At 28.5% G+C, this 12,561-nt stretch overlaps 1 pseudogene; it reads left to right on the forward strand.

Moving 5' to 3' along the window:
- Nucleotides 1-1,478: 1,478 nt before the first annotated feature.
- On the forward strand, nucleotides 1,479-2,744 carry LOC107627183 (aspartic proteinase nepenthesin-2-like; annotated as a pseudogene).
- Nucleotides 2,745-12,561: the final 9,817 nt, after the last annotated feature.

Here is a 12,561-nt window from a genome sequence, read left to right on the forward strand (position 1 = left end):
TTTATGCTTATCATTCAACATTGTCATAAAACTTTAAAGTATATTCAATTTGAATGGTATCAACCATTTGAGAGAATGAATTTAAACTTAAATAACTATTTTTAATGAAAAATATTGGGTATATATTTATTGAATTTTTTTAAAAAAAAATTTTTGTGTATTTATATGTCATCTTTTAATTTTGTGGTGGTGGACAATAATATTCGCATCATAATTTCAAAGTTCATTTTATATTTATGTCAATTCATAAAGTATTTTATAAAAATGATATTTAAGAAAAATTTTTACCTTATAACTATTTTATATTTTGGGTTTTAAAATTTTTTATTTTTATTTTTATTGAAGAATTATTTTTGTATTTTATTTTAATTCTGTTAGTCTAAAAGTACTAATATTAATTTTATTTTTTAATTTTTAGAATAAATAAAAAAGATGTGATTTTTTAAATAAATTAGATGATTCAAAAATTACTCATTATAAAAGAAGTTAAGTTTAATTCTTGACATGTTAAATAAAAGATAGTTTAATTAGACAAAAAAATTATAAAAAAAATAATAAAAAAATATAAGAACACATATCAGATAAAAAAAATTTTCTTTCTATATCAAATTGATAAGATAATTTTTTTTTTCTTTTTTTACATCAAGTTAATAAAAGAAAAAGGAACTATTTTTATGTGAAAAGTTAGGAATGAATGAAAAGGATAGAAGAATGATTAAAAATATAAATTAAATAAGTAAACTAAAGAGAAGGAAAAATATAATGCGTGAAACCGAATGAAATTTGTAACTGCAGTGATGAAGGCAATAAAAGTCGATGGAGGTGATGCAATTGAGGGTATAGAAAAAAGGATAAGGACATAGTAAGAGAAACACATGAAAGTGTACATGAAGAACAAAATTGGTAGATTTTTCAAAAGAATTAAAAAAAACTTTAATAGAATAATTAGAGTGAAATAATATATAAAGAAAATATAGAGAGAATGGTGTCTAATTTTGGTAATACTATTTTAACCTTATTAATAAACAGTGATTGACGTAATTGCATTTTAAAAACGGGTATAAAATAGAATTATCATTAACTTTCTTTCGTTCATATTGCGGTATCTTTTTATTTTCCGCACAACTCCTGCTCATGGTGTCCTCTTCTTCGTTCCACTTAGTTAGTACTCTCTTTTATCTTTTAGGTAATCCTATTAACCTCATATTTACCAAGTATAATTATCAGAGTCAGATCGCTTACTGTAATTAATACAAAGATATTAATTGTGTCAATATTTACATAATTTTTTTCTGTCTTCTTCTATCTCTTGGGTTATGTAAATTTTAATTTTTTTGTTTCTAACCATGGATACGAAACCTTTTCAATATTGGAAGAGAAAGTCTATGCCTGTCATTCAATGTCGTCATAAAACTTTAAGAGAAAAGGACAAATAGGTCTCTGATCTTTTTTACTGCGGATATTTTCGTCCTCGATGAATGGAAAATACATTCATGTTCCTGACCTTTGTAAAACGTGGACAAATAAATCCTTCCATTGAATTCACTCCGTTAGAGCTGACGGAAAACTCTGACTTGGCAAAGGTAGAGCTGACCTGTCCGTTATAGGATGACACATGGCTCTGAGTTTTTGGAAATTGGACATATTAATCTCCAGGCAAGAAAACGACGCCGTTTCACTACCTTGCTAGAATAATCCACTATCCTTGCTAGCTCAGCTTCTCTCCTCAAACACTCACCGCCTTTCAACCCTCTTCGCGGCCCTCCACGGTCACCGCCAGTCTCTGAAGTCCCCACTCGTCTCCGGTGCCTCAACTGGGTCGGGTCAATACTTGGTGGATCTCCGAATCGGATCACCGCCACAGAGCCTCCTCCTGGTGGCGGACACCAGCAGCGTCCTAGTGTGGGTGAAATGCTCTGCCTGTAGGAACTGCTCTGCCTATCCACCCGGATCCAAATTTTTGGTCCGACATTCCAGAACCTTTGCGCCTCACCACTGCTACGACTCGTCGTGTCGACTCGTTCCACATCTAGTCCAAACTCAATCTCAAACCTGAACCTGCAACCACACCAAGATCCACTCCCCTTGTTTGTACTCCTACTCCTACGTGGACGGTTCCACCACAAGCGGCTTGTTCTCAAAGGAAACGACGACATTTATCACAAGCTCGGGAAGAGTAACCAAAGTAAAAGACTTCTCCTTCGGTTGCGGGTTTCGCGTTTCTGGTCCTAGTGTTACAGGCGCGAGTTTCAACGGTGCGCAAGGTGTTCTAGGTTTAGGACGCGTGAGGTTGCCACCAGTTGAAGGAGCGAACCTAGGGTTTGATCTGTGTGTGAATGTCACCGGCGCAGGGAAGGTGAAGCTGCTGAAGCTGAGCTTTTTATTTAACCGGAAAATCGATAATGTCGCCGCCGGCGAGAAATTATTTCATCGAAGCTGTGGAGGGAGTGAAGTGTGTGGCTATTGAGAGCAAGCTCAATAGGCAATTCTACTTGTTTGGAATGGAGACTCTGTTAAAGCTTGACTTGAATAGATCCAGGTGTTTCTTTGATGCATTTTTTGACTTGAAACCTTACTATTGGCAAAGGTTCCTCTCTTCAAGATTGAATCTAAAGGAACTCGCTTGGTTAAGTATTTCACTCTTTGGACATGCTTCAAACCCTTCCAGGTTTGACATTGTAACAAAGTGCCCAACACCATTGGCTAAAATGATAGGCAATATTGCCTTGGAATACATTGGATGATCCAAGGTTGTGAAACATGTACCATAGTCAATGTATTTTCATGCTTTGGTGGTAAGGTGTGATTTGGTTTTGTTGGTGAAATTTGAGGTACTGTTGGAGGGGCTTTAAACTCTGGCAGATTTTGCTGAGTGATTCTCTAAGATGGTGCTGGTGCATGCGCCTCTCTTCCAAGCTTTGTCGTTGGGAAAGGTGTTAAGAGCAAGAGTTGGTGGGGTTGGGAGGGAGGAGGTAGTGGTGGCGGATATACTCTTGGGAGAGACAGGAACTTTTTTGTCCATTTTTCGAAAGCTCCATTCCACTAATGTGCCACGTGGGAACCCGTAATGCTAGGTAAGCAGAACGGGAGCCACGTCAGACTTTTTCGTTGGGTCTGACGGAGGCATTTGGATGGAGGGGCTGATCCGTCCAACTTTTAAGGACGTCAGGGACTTAAAAGTATTTTTCAATGGTCAAAGACGAAAATGTCCGCAGAAAAAAAGGTCAGGGACATATTTGTCCTTTTCTCAAACTTTAAAGTATATTCAATTTGAATGGTATCAACAATTTGAGAGAATGAATTTGAACTTAAATAACTCTTTTTAATGAAGAGTATTGGGTATATATTTATTGAATTTTTTAAAAAAAAATTTGTGTATTTATACGTCATCTTTTATTTTTGTGGTGGTGAACAGTAATACCCGCATCATAATTTCAAAGTTCATTTTATATTTATGTCGATTCATAAAGTATTTTACAAAAATGATATTTAAGTAAAATTTTTATCTTATAATTATTTTATATTTTGGGATCTAAAATTTTATATTTTTATTTTTATTTAACAATTATTTTTGTATTTTATTTTAATTCTGTTAGTCTAAAAGTACTAATATTAATTTTAATTTTTTAATTTTTAGAATAAGTAAAAAAATGTGATTTTTTAAATAAATTAGATGATTCAAAAATTACTCATTATAAAAGAAGTTAAGTTTAATTCTTGATATGTTAAATAAAAAATAGTTTAATTAGACAAAAAAAATTATAAAAAATTAATAAAAAAATATAAGAAGACATATCAAATAAAAAAAATATTTTTTTCTACATCAAATTGATAAGATAAAAAAAAAATTTTTTTACATCAAATTGATAAAAGAAAAATGCAGAACTATTTTTTATGTGAAACGTTAGGAATGAATTAAAAGGATAGAAGAATGATTGAAAATATAAATTAAATAAGTAAACTAAAGAGAAATAAAAATATAACTGGAAGTTATGCGTGAAACCAAATAAAATTTGCAACTGCAGTGATGAAGGCAATGAAAAGACAATGGAGGCGATGCAATTGAGGGTATTGAAAAAAGGAGAAGGACGATAGTAAGAAAAACACATGAAAGTGTACATGAAGAATAAAATTGGTAGATTTTTTAAAATAATTAAAAAAAATTTAATAGAATAATTAGAGTGAAATCAAACTAGTGGTGAGAGTAATGGGCGGTTTAAACAAAAGGATATAAACTAAAAGTAACATAGAATTAAATAAACATAAAGATGGTGAAGAATATAAAGATATTGATAAAATAAAGGATATAAATTAAAACTTAGAAAGAAACAAAACATGAAAATGGTAAAAAATGTGAAGACATTGATGATGTTCACTTAGTACATTTTCTGATTTATTAACAAATTGCAGACACTTTGTATTTTTTTTTTTTTTGGTTAGAAGATGTGTTATCCTGATTATAGGAGTAATAAAACTGTGTTTATTTTAGTGAAAAGTTATTAGATTTTTTAAAATAAAATTTATGACTATTTTGTCCTTATAATTTGTTTTATGAAATTGTTTGATAGAAGGTAAATATAGTCCAAAAAAAAATTAGAAACTAAAGTCATGGCCAACTCTTTGTATTGGCTTTATAGATTTTCACCTTTTTTTTATATGGTACAAAGATTATATTATATATAATATAATAAATGATATATGTTCTCGTATATAAGAACATGGAACTTAATATTATCCTTTCATAAAATTTCTCTGCCTTAATAAAAGAATTAATATCATTTAGACTTAATGTTTATAATAAAAAATTAATATTATTTAACTTTAATTTTTAACTTTCAAGATACATTAGAAGTTGTAACTTTTTATGCATTAGATAATTCAAAAGATACTTATTATATATAGGAAGTTAAAAATATTATAAACTTAAAAAATTATTTAATAACAAAATTAAATTTGTTCAAAATTGTAGGGAGAGTTAGAAAGAGAAAGAGAAAGTTGAAACTTTTTAACTAATTACAAAGAATCACCACCATCAAAGTTATTAAATTTGAGTATAATAAATGAAGTTTAAGAAGCAAATCAGAACGATAAATCTAAAAGTTTTTTGTCTCTCTTTATATAGTGTTTCACTTTAACTAACTATATTTTTTGGATAATATTCAAATGACGAATAAAATAATAAGAAGATTCATATTAGATTATGAAAATTAATCTCATCCTTATAATACGAAGGTATTATTTCAAAACATGTAAAATGAAATAATAAAGTATAGTTTAATTGATGTGCACAATAAAATAAATATAAAACTTATAAAATAGCAGTCAAATATGGATAGCAATGGTTGCCTTCTATCCTAAGGTACTATGTTAAACTCCGACTTAAATTTTAATTATTAGTTAAAAAACTTACAATTATGTACTATTTTTGGTTGAAAATAATATATTTTGATATTGTTTTTTAGAATTACTGACATCAAATTTTGATAATTTCAAAAAATTTTAAATACTTTATGTCTTAATTCTTTTAGTAAAACTTTAATTACTCATAAAAGTCAACACAATAGATAGTTATAAATCAAAGTGATAGACAAGAGTAAAAATTGCGATGATGATACTTGTTAATAATTAATGACGATCGGATGAAGAGAATATAGAAAGAGAAGAAAAAATGAGAAATGAGAACAAGGTAATATAATAGTGGTGATGAGACAATTTCATGTATGTGTATAGAGAACAATATATAGTAAGAGAAAAAATAGTGTTTAATATAGTGAGGCGATATAATATAAATATAAATTAACAATTTTAAAAAAAATAATGCAATTAAAGATAGTTTAAAAAATTAAATATAAAATTAAAAAAATATTTTTTATCAATTTGAATTATGCAAGAAGATAAAAAATTTTTTGAATATAAACTTAATAACGTTTTAAATAGTTAATTGTAATCTAAATCTATATTTTTATTTTGTTCCATGTAATAAGAACATAATACATTTGTTTAATATCTTATTTAATTTAAATTTATAATTTTTATACATTCTAAAAGTTAAATAATTTATGAAATTTTTATTTTTGTTTTTAAATTTTTTATTCTTAATGTTTAGATTTTTTATTAAATTTATAATTTTAAAAATAAAATTATAAAAATTAATCTCTTCAGAATAATAGAAAAGCAGCTGAATAGGCACGATATTGATGTTGAGCCGCTAGTTATAATAATATAAAAAGTTTTTATTTTTTTAAAATTTTTTAGAAAATATTAATGCAATGATCTTTAAATTACATGGTAAAATTTAAAGATGATTTTTTAAATGCATATTGATTGGAACAAAAAAAATATTGTAAAAATATTACATAAATAATAGAAAATATGTTGATCATATATATGCTAATTTAAATAGCCAAAATAAAATAAAATAAATAATAAAAAAGATATAAAATTCCACCTTTTGTTTTGTGGTACAAAAATAATATACAATAATATAATAAACCGTAATGCTTTGATATAAAAAAATAAAATTTTTAAGATAGAAAGAAAAGATGTGATATTTTATGCATTAGATAATTTAAAAAATACTTATTATAGGGAAAGGAGGAACAGACTTAGAGGGGGGCGAGTAGTGGTCTTAGCCCCCCGAAATTTTAAAAAACTATACTTATATATGAGATATGTGTTTAAAAAATAAAAAATATTATGTAATTTAGTAATTTTATATGTATTATTTTTTATTATGTGATGGATTTATGTCTTAATTATTTAATTCACTAATATTTTTTACTTAACTAATTTAATATCATATTTTTAAATCTTTGTACCTTTCAAATTAGTTTTTATATAATAATCTCTATATTTATTTTTAAAAAAATTATTTTTTTTATATTAACATATTTAACATTTATATTATTATATTAATAATGACTTACGTAGTTATATTTTAGTAATCACATTATGTACTTTAGATATTCTTTTCTTATAAAAAATACTCATTTTTTTTTCTAAATTTACGTTGTTAAAAGAAAAAATTTTATAAAGATATCTTATATCTTGTATTCTATAAGGCTACTGTGTCTTTTAAACAATTAATAATTTATAATTTATTTTTAAATTTTTAAAAATTTTTGAAAGAATTAATTTTAATTAATAAGATATATGATAATTTTTAACTAAACACGCTATAATTTATTGGTATTTTATAATTTTATAATGTATTATTGATATTGTTATATTTCTTTTATGTAATATTAAAAATAAAATTATGAAAAAAATTATAATTATATATATGTATATATTTTGATAAATCTTTTAAAAAATTAACTCTAATAACTATATGTTAATTATTTTTATAGAATGAAAAAAATTATCTAAAATTTGGCCTCTCCATATTAAAATTTTTAAATCCGCCTCTGAGAAAAAGTTAAAAATATTCTGACCTAAAAAGAGAGAGGGGGTGTTAAAATTTTTTAATTAATAAAAAGAATCACCACCATCAACCTATTAAATTTGAGTAATATCAAATGAGAATTAAGAAACAAACCAAAGTGATAAATTCAAAAGTTTCCTATCTTTCTTCATATAGTGTTTTACTTTAAGTAATTATGTTTTATGGATAGTATTTAAATTACAAATAAAATAGTAAAAAATTCGCATTAGTTATAAAAACTAATGTCATCTGTATAGTACGATCACATTATTTCAAAACATACAAAATAAAATAATAAATTATAGTTTAATTAATGTGCACAATAAAACAAACGTGAAACTTATATAATAACAGTTAAATATGAAAAGTAATAACAACCTTCTTCTAAGGTATTATATTAAATTGTAACTTAAATTTATAATTATTAGTTAAAAACTTAAAATAATATACTATTTTTATTCTATTAGTTAAAATTAATATATTTTGATATTATTTTTTAGGATTACTAACATTAAATTTTGATAATTTGAACAAAATTTTTTAGTGCTTTATGTCTTAGATTTTTTATTAATAGAAAATAAAATTACTTAACACGCACTCAATACAAAACTATTATTTTTATACATCTAGATATTTAAAAGAGACAAAGACAAATTCTTTTAATAATACTTTAACAACTCATAAAAGTTAACATAATGAATGGTTATAGATCAAAGTGATAAATCAGATTGAAAATTGTGATAATAGTACTTGGTGATAATTAATTACAATTAGGTAAAGAAAATGTGGGAAAAAAAAAAGATAAAGGAAAATAAGGCAATATAACAGTTGCACTGAGACAATGACAAATATGTGTATAAAGAATAATAGTAAGAGAAATAATAGTGTGTGATACAATGAAGGAATATAATAAAAGTATAAATTAATAATTTGAAAAAAGTAACAAAATTAAATATAATTTAATAAATTAAATATAAAATTTAGAATTATTCATGAAGATAAAGCATTCTTTGAATATAATGTTTTATCTTTGTTTCATAACTCAAATGACATAGTCTCCTCATCCTCATCTAGAGGTTTTGAATTCGAGTCTCAATCTTAACTATTGAAAAAATAAATAAATAAACTTATATAATGTTTATAAATAATTACTTTATAAATGTTTATCTTGATTTTGTTACACATAATTATTGGGAAAACTCAACAAATGTTCAAACAAGAACCTGTCTAACAGCGGAAGCACCAAAAATAATTTTTCCACAACCTGTGCGATTAAATAGGCAATACCAAAGATACTCCAAGCAGCAAATATAATGGCAGAAATTAAATAATCAGACACCAGAATTTTAACATGGAAAAACCCCCAAAAGGGGGACAAAAAACCCATGGAATCTAGTCCAGTAAAATCTTCCACTATCAGAATAATGGGTACACAAACAGTTTTACTAGTGACACTAGGACATCTCAACAATCAACAAAATACATCACCAAAACTGGTGGAATCAACATAAATCCTCCACAAAGTGGGTATCTCAAATCAGGCAAAAAAAAAAAGGCAATATAACTAATAAGTTATATCTTAATATTCATCTCTACACCAGAAATAACATACTAAAAGTTCATAAAAAATAGAGCAAATTTATCAGTTTAATCGAATAAAAAAATGCTTACCCTTTTTCTCCAAATTTCCTTCTTCTCTTCGGCGCCGAAGCTTTATGTGTGCTTCACTTGCTTTCTTTCAAATTGAAAGAAGCGCTCTATCTCTCTCTTGCTTCCCGTGGCTATTAGCCACTTTTTTTTATTTATTTTTTGTTTTTAATATGTGGGCCCCATTTAATTAAGGATCCACCAACAATAATAATGATATAATATTTTTTTAATATTTTATTTAAATTAAATTTATAAATTTTATATGTTTTAAAATTTAAATAACTTTAAATTTTTATATTTATTTTTAAATATTATTTATTTTAAAACTTCAAATTATTTTATCAAATTTATAATTTTAAAAATAAAAATATAAAAATTAATCTTTTAAAAGAATAAGAAAGCGTCTGAACAGGCACGATCATGCCTGTTGAGCCGCTAGTTATTATTATTATTATTATTATTATTATTATTATTATTATTATTATTATTATTACTATTATTATTATTATTATTATTATTATTATTTTGCCAAAATTAAGATGATTCAAACCCACGACTTCTTAGATGAGTATGGAGAGATTATACCATTCGAGATATAACTCATTGGCAATTAGAATGATATCAATTAATATAATTAAAATAATTAAAAGGAATAATCTCAACATGCAAGCGATTAACACCTACAAGTGTTACAAGTCTTTTACCCTCAAACGCGCCTCTTGTGGCATGTGTGTTTCACGCGCCTCCTTAACAGACTTCTAAATCAATTAACGCGCAAATATATAACTTCCTTTTTTCAAAGAATTTCGTTTCCTTTTTCGAATTTCTTGCCTTCTTTGTTCGATCTCATTCGTGCATTTCTCTTTACCTTTTCATTCGTTGTTTACGTGCGTTTCTCACTGGTTTCTCCTTCGTCATTTAGGTGTGTTTCTCTCTTTATTTTTTTGCTTCGTTTTTCTCAATTTTCATGGTTTTTGAAATCGTTTTGAAGATAATGGATGATTCAACTTTAGATTGTCAGCTGAACCAGGGCGAAGTGTGTAACAACCCTGATTTTCGAGTACGTGAGATCTTTTTTGAAGTTACAGATTTTTCTGGAAGATCAGTAAAGGGAACACCTCTGTTGTATAAATCAAGCATCTCAATCCTCATTGTCATTATGTCATCCTTAAGCTAGAACCTTTTCTAAGGCAAGCTCGATAACGCAATCACGAAGAACCTAGTTTTTGAACCATATCATGTAAGAACCGTAACTAATCAACCAGTTAATTAAGTAATTAATTGCTTAAATTAGATTCCGAGAAGATAGAGTGAGAATTTGAGGATTTAAATATGATTTTTTGACTCAGTAGGTTTTTTTGAGTCAGAAAATGTGCTTTCTGTGAAAAACCGTGAAAAATCGCTAACTGGCAGTTGAACCGATTGAACTAGTTCAAGTCTGCTTAGTACCACACGAGAAAAAGTGAAAACCATAAAAAATCTTATAAAAATAGCAGAAGTCGAAAACCGAGCATTAATTTTAAAGGTTTGGCCCAAAGTTGGGCCAAACGGGTTAAAAATACTAACGGGTTAGACCGGACCCAAGTTGGGCCCAAGACCAACACTATATAAGTCCATTTAAGTGGCCATTTCAGCTACTTAAATACCACACAAGCAGCAGCAACGTGAAAAGAGAGAATAGAGGTAGGGTTCCAAAAATTCACTATTCATCATCTTCTTCTTGGAGCCATATCTCACTCTCCGGAGCTCCGATTCACTTGTCGTCAGTTGCCACGCGAAGCTCTTGTCGAGCTCTTCGATTTCATCCAAAAAAAGTGGTAAGAAACTTACAATTTCTTGCCCAGTTCTTTCTTCTATAACAGATTCGGTTTTTGGCTATGGTGAATGAGTGGTTCTTGAGATTTTGATTAGTTAGCTACAATATAGCACCGGGTACTTAGTGGGTTTTATCTCAATCAACTTTGAGTAAGGTGAGCAAATCAACTCTCTTGTGGTTTTGTGGATTTGATGAACCCTAGGTTGAATTATTGTAAATTACGTATTATAGCTTGAAGTTGGAATTATTGGATATTGTTGGAGCTTGTTGGTGCTTATTAGAGTGGAATTAGACGCTTGCTTGTGGTTGAAAGCTTGCTTGTGCTCAATTTGGGGTTTTGGTGCATATTGGAAATCGGCCAAGGTATGGTTTCGGTTTCCTCTATGTAGTATATAATATTCATGGACACTTAGGCTAGTGACCCATAGGATAGGTTCGGATTGAAATGGTTGTTGAGTTGTTGAATGATGGTATGTGATGATTTATAATGAATTGATGATTGTTGAGTTTGGTTATGGTGATTGATAATGATATGATGAGGATGAATGATTTGTAATGTTGAGAAGTGGATTGTGTTGATATATGTGATGTTAATGTTGATGATGTGGTAGTGTAGTTGGGAAAATATTAATGAGGGTTGATTATAATGTGATATATTCATGTTGAGGTTGTGGATGATGAAAGGTGAAGGAAAATGTGGTAAGCTTGATGCAATATGACAAAAAGGGGTGATTGTGATGAAAAATGAAGTTTGGAATGGTTTGGTATGGCTTTGGTTGTGTTTTGTAAGAAATTGTGGAAATTGTGAAATTGGGTAAATGTTGATTTTTGGTGAACTTTGTCTGATCATAACTTATGCCTCAGTTTTCAAAATTTGTTGAAATTTGTTTAAAATTAAAGCTTATTGAAAACTCTTCAAATCGATATAAAGTTTGCAAAATTTGGATTTTTGTAGAGGAAGTTATGATCATTCAAAAATTTGTGTTGAAATCTGAAATTCTGCAAAGTTACAGAATTTTATGATTTCTGGTATGTGCGCACGCACAGCCTTATGCGCACGCACAACCCTGCAAAATTTTAAACCTGTGCGCATGCACAGACTTGTGCGTATGCACAGGCAGGGAAGGGCTTTCTGTTTGCAGTGCTAGCACAGCTTGTGCGCGCACACACCAATAGGAATTTACAACCTGCGCGCGCACAGCCTTGTGCGCACGCACAAGTTGGGAAGGGGAGTCTGTTGAGGGAGCTAGCACACCATGTGCGAGTGAATAGACCATGTAAAATTTGGTACTTGTGTGTACGCACACCCTTATGCGTACACACACTTTTAAAAATCTTCCTGGGCGTGCACACGCACACCCCTGTGCGGACGCACACGCCCTATTTCTCAAATTTAACTTTGTTTTCAACTATTTCACCTTCCCAACAAGGTTGTAAGCTTCTACAACACCATTTTAAGACCTTTGGGCTTAATTTTGGGTATGAGAACATGGGAAATAATCTAAGGGTTTTAGTGGATGATTATTATGAAAAATTAGAAAACGGCGGCCTAGGTTTCTGGCGTACTGAGGATGGTTTGATGGTATGTGATGAATGGTTGATGTATGAGATGAGAATTTAGGAACTGATGAGTTTGGAATAAAAATGTGAATTGACGGTGGTTGAGATGAGT

Source organism: Arachis ipaensis, chromosome B2, assembly GCF_059453495.1.
Source record: "Arachis ipaensis isolate K30076 ecotype BB chromosome B2, ASM5945349v1, whole genome shotgun sequence".
Classification (NCBI taxonomy): Eukaryota; Viridiplantae; Streptophyta; class Magnoliopsida; order Fabales; family Fabaceae; genus Arachis; species Arachis ipaensis.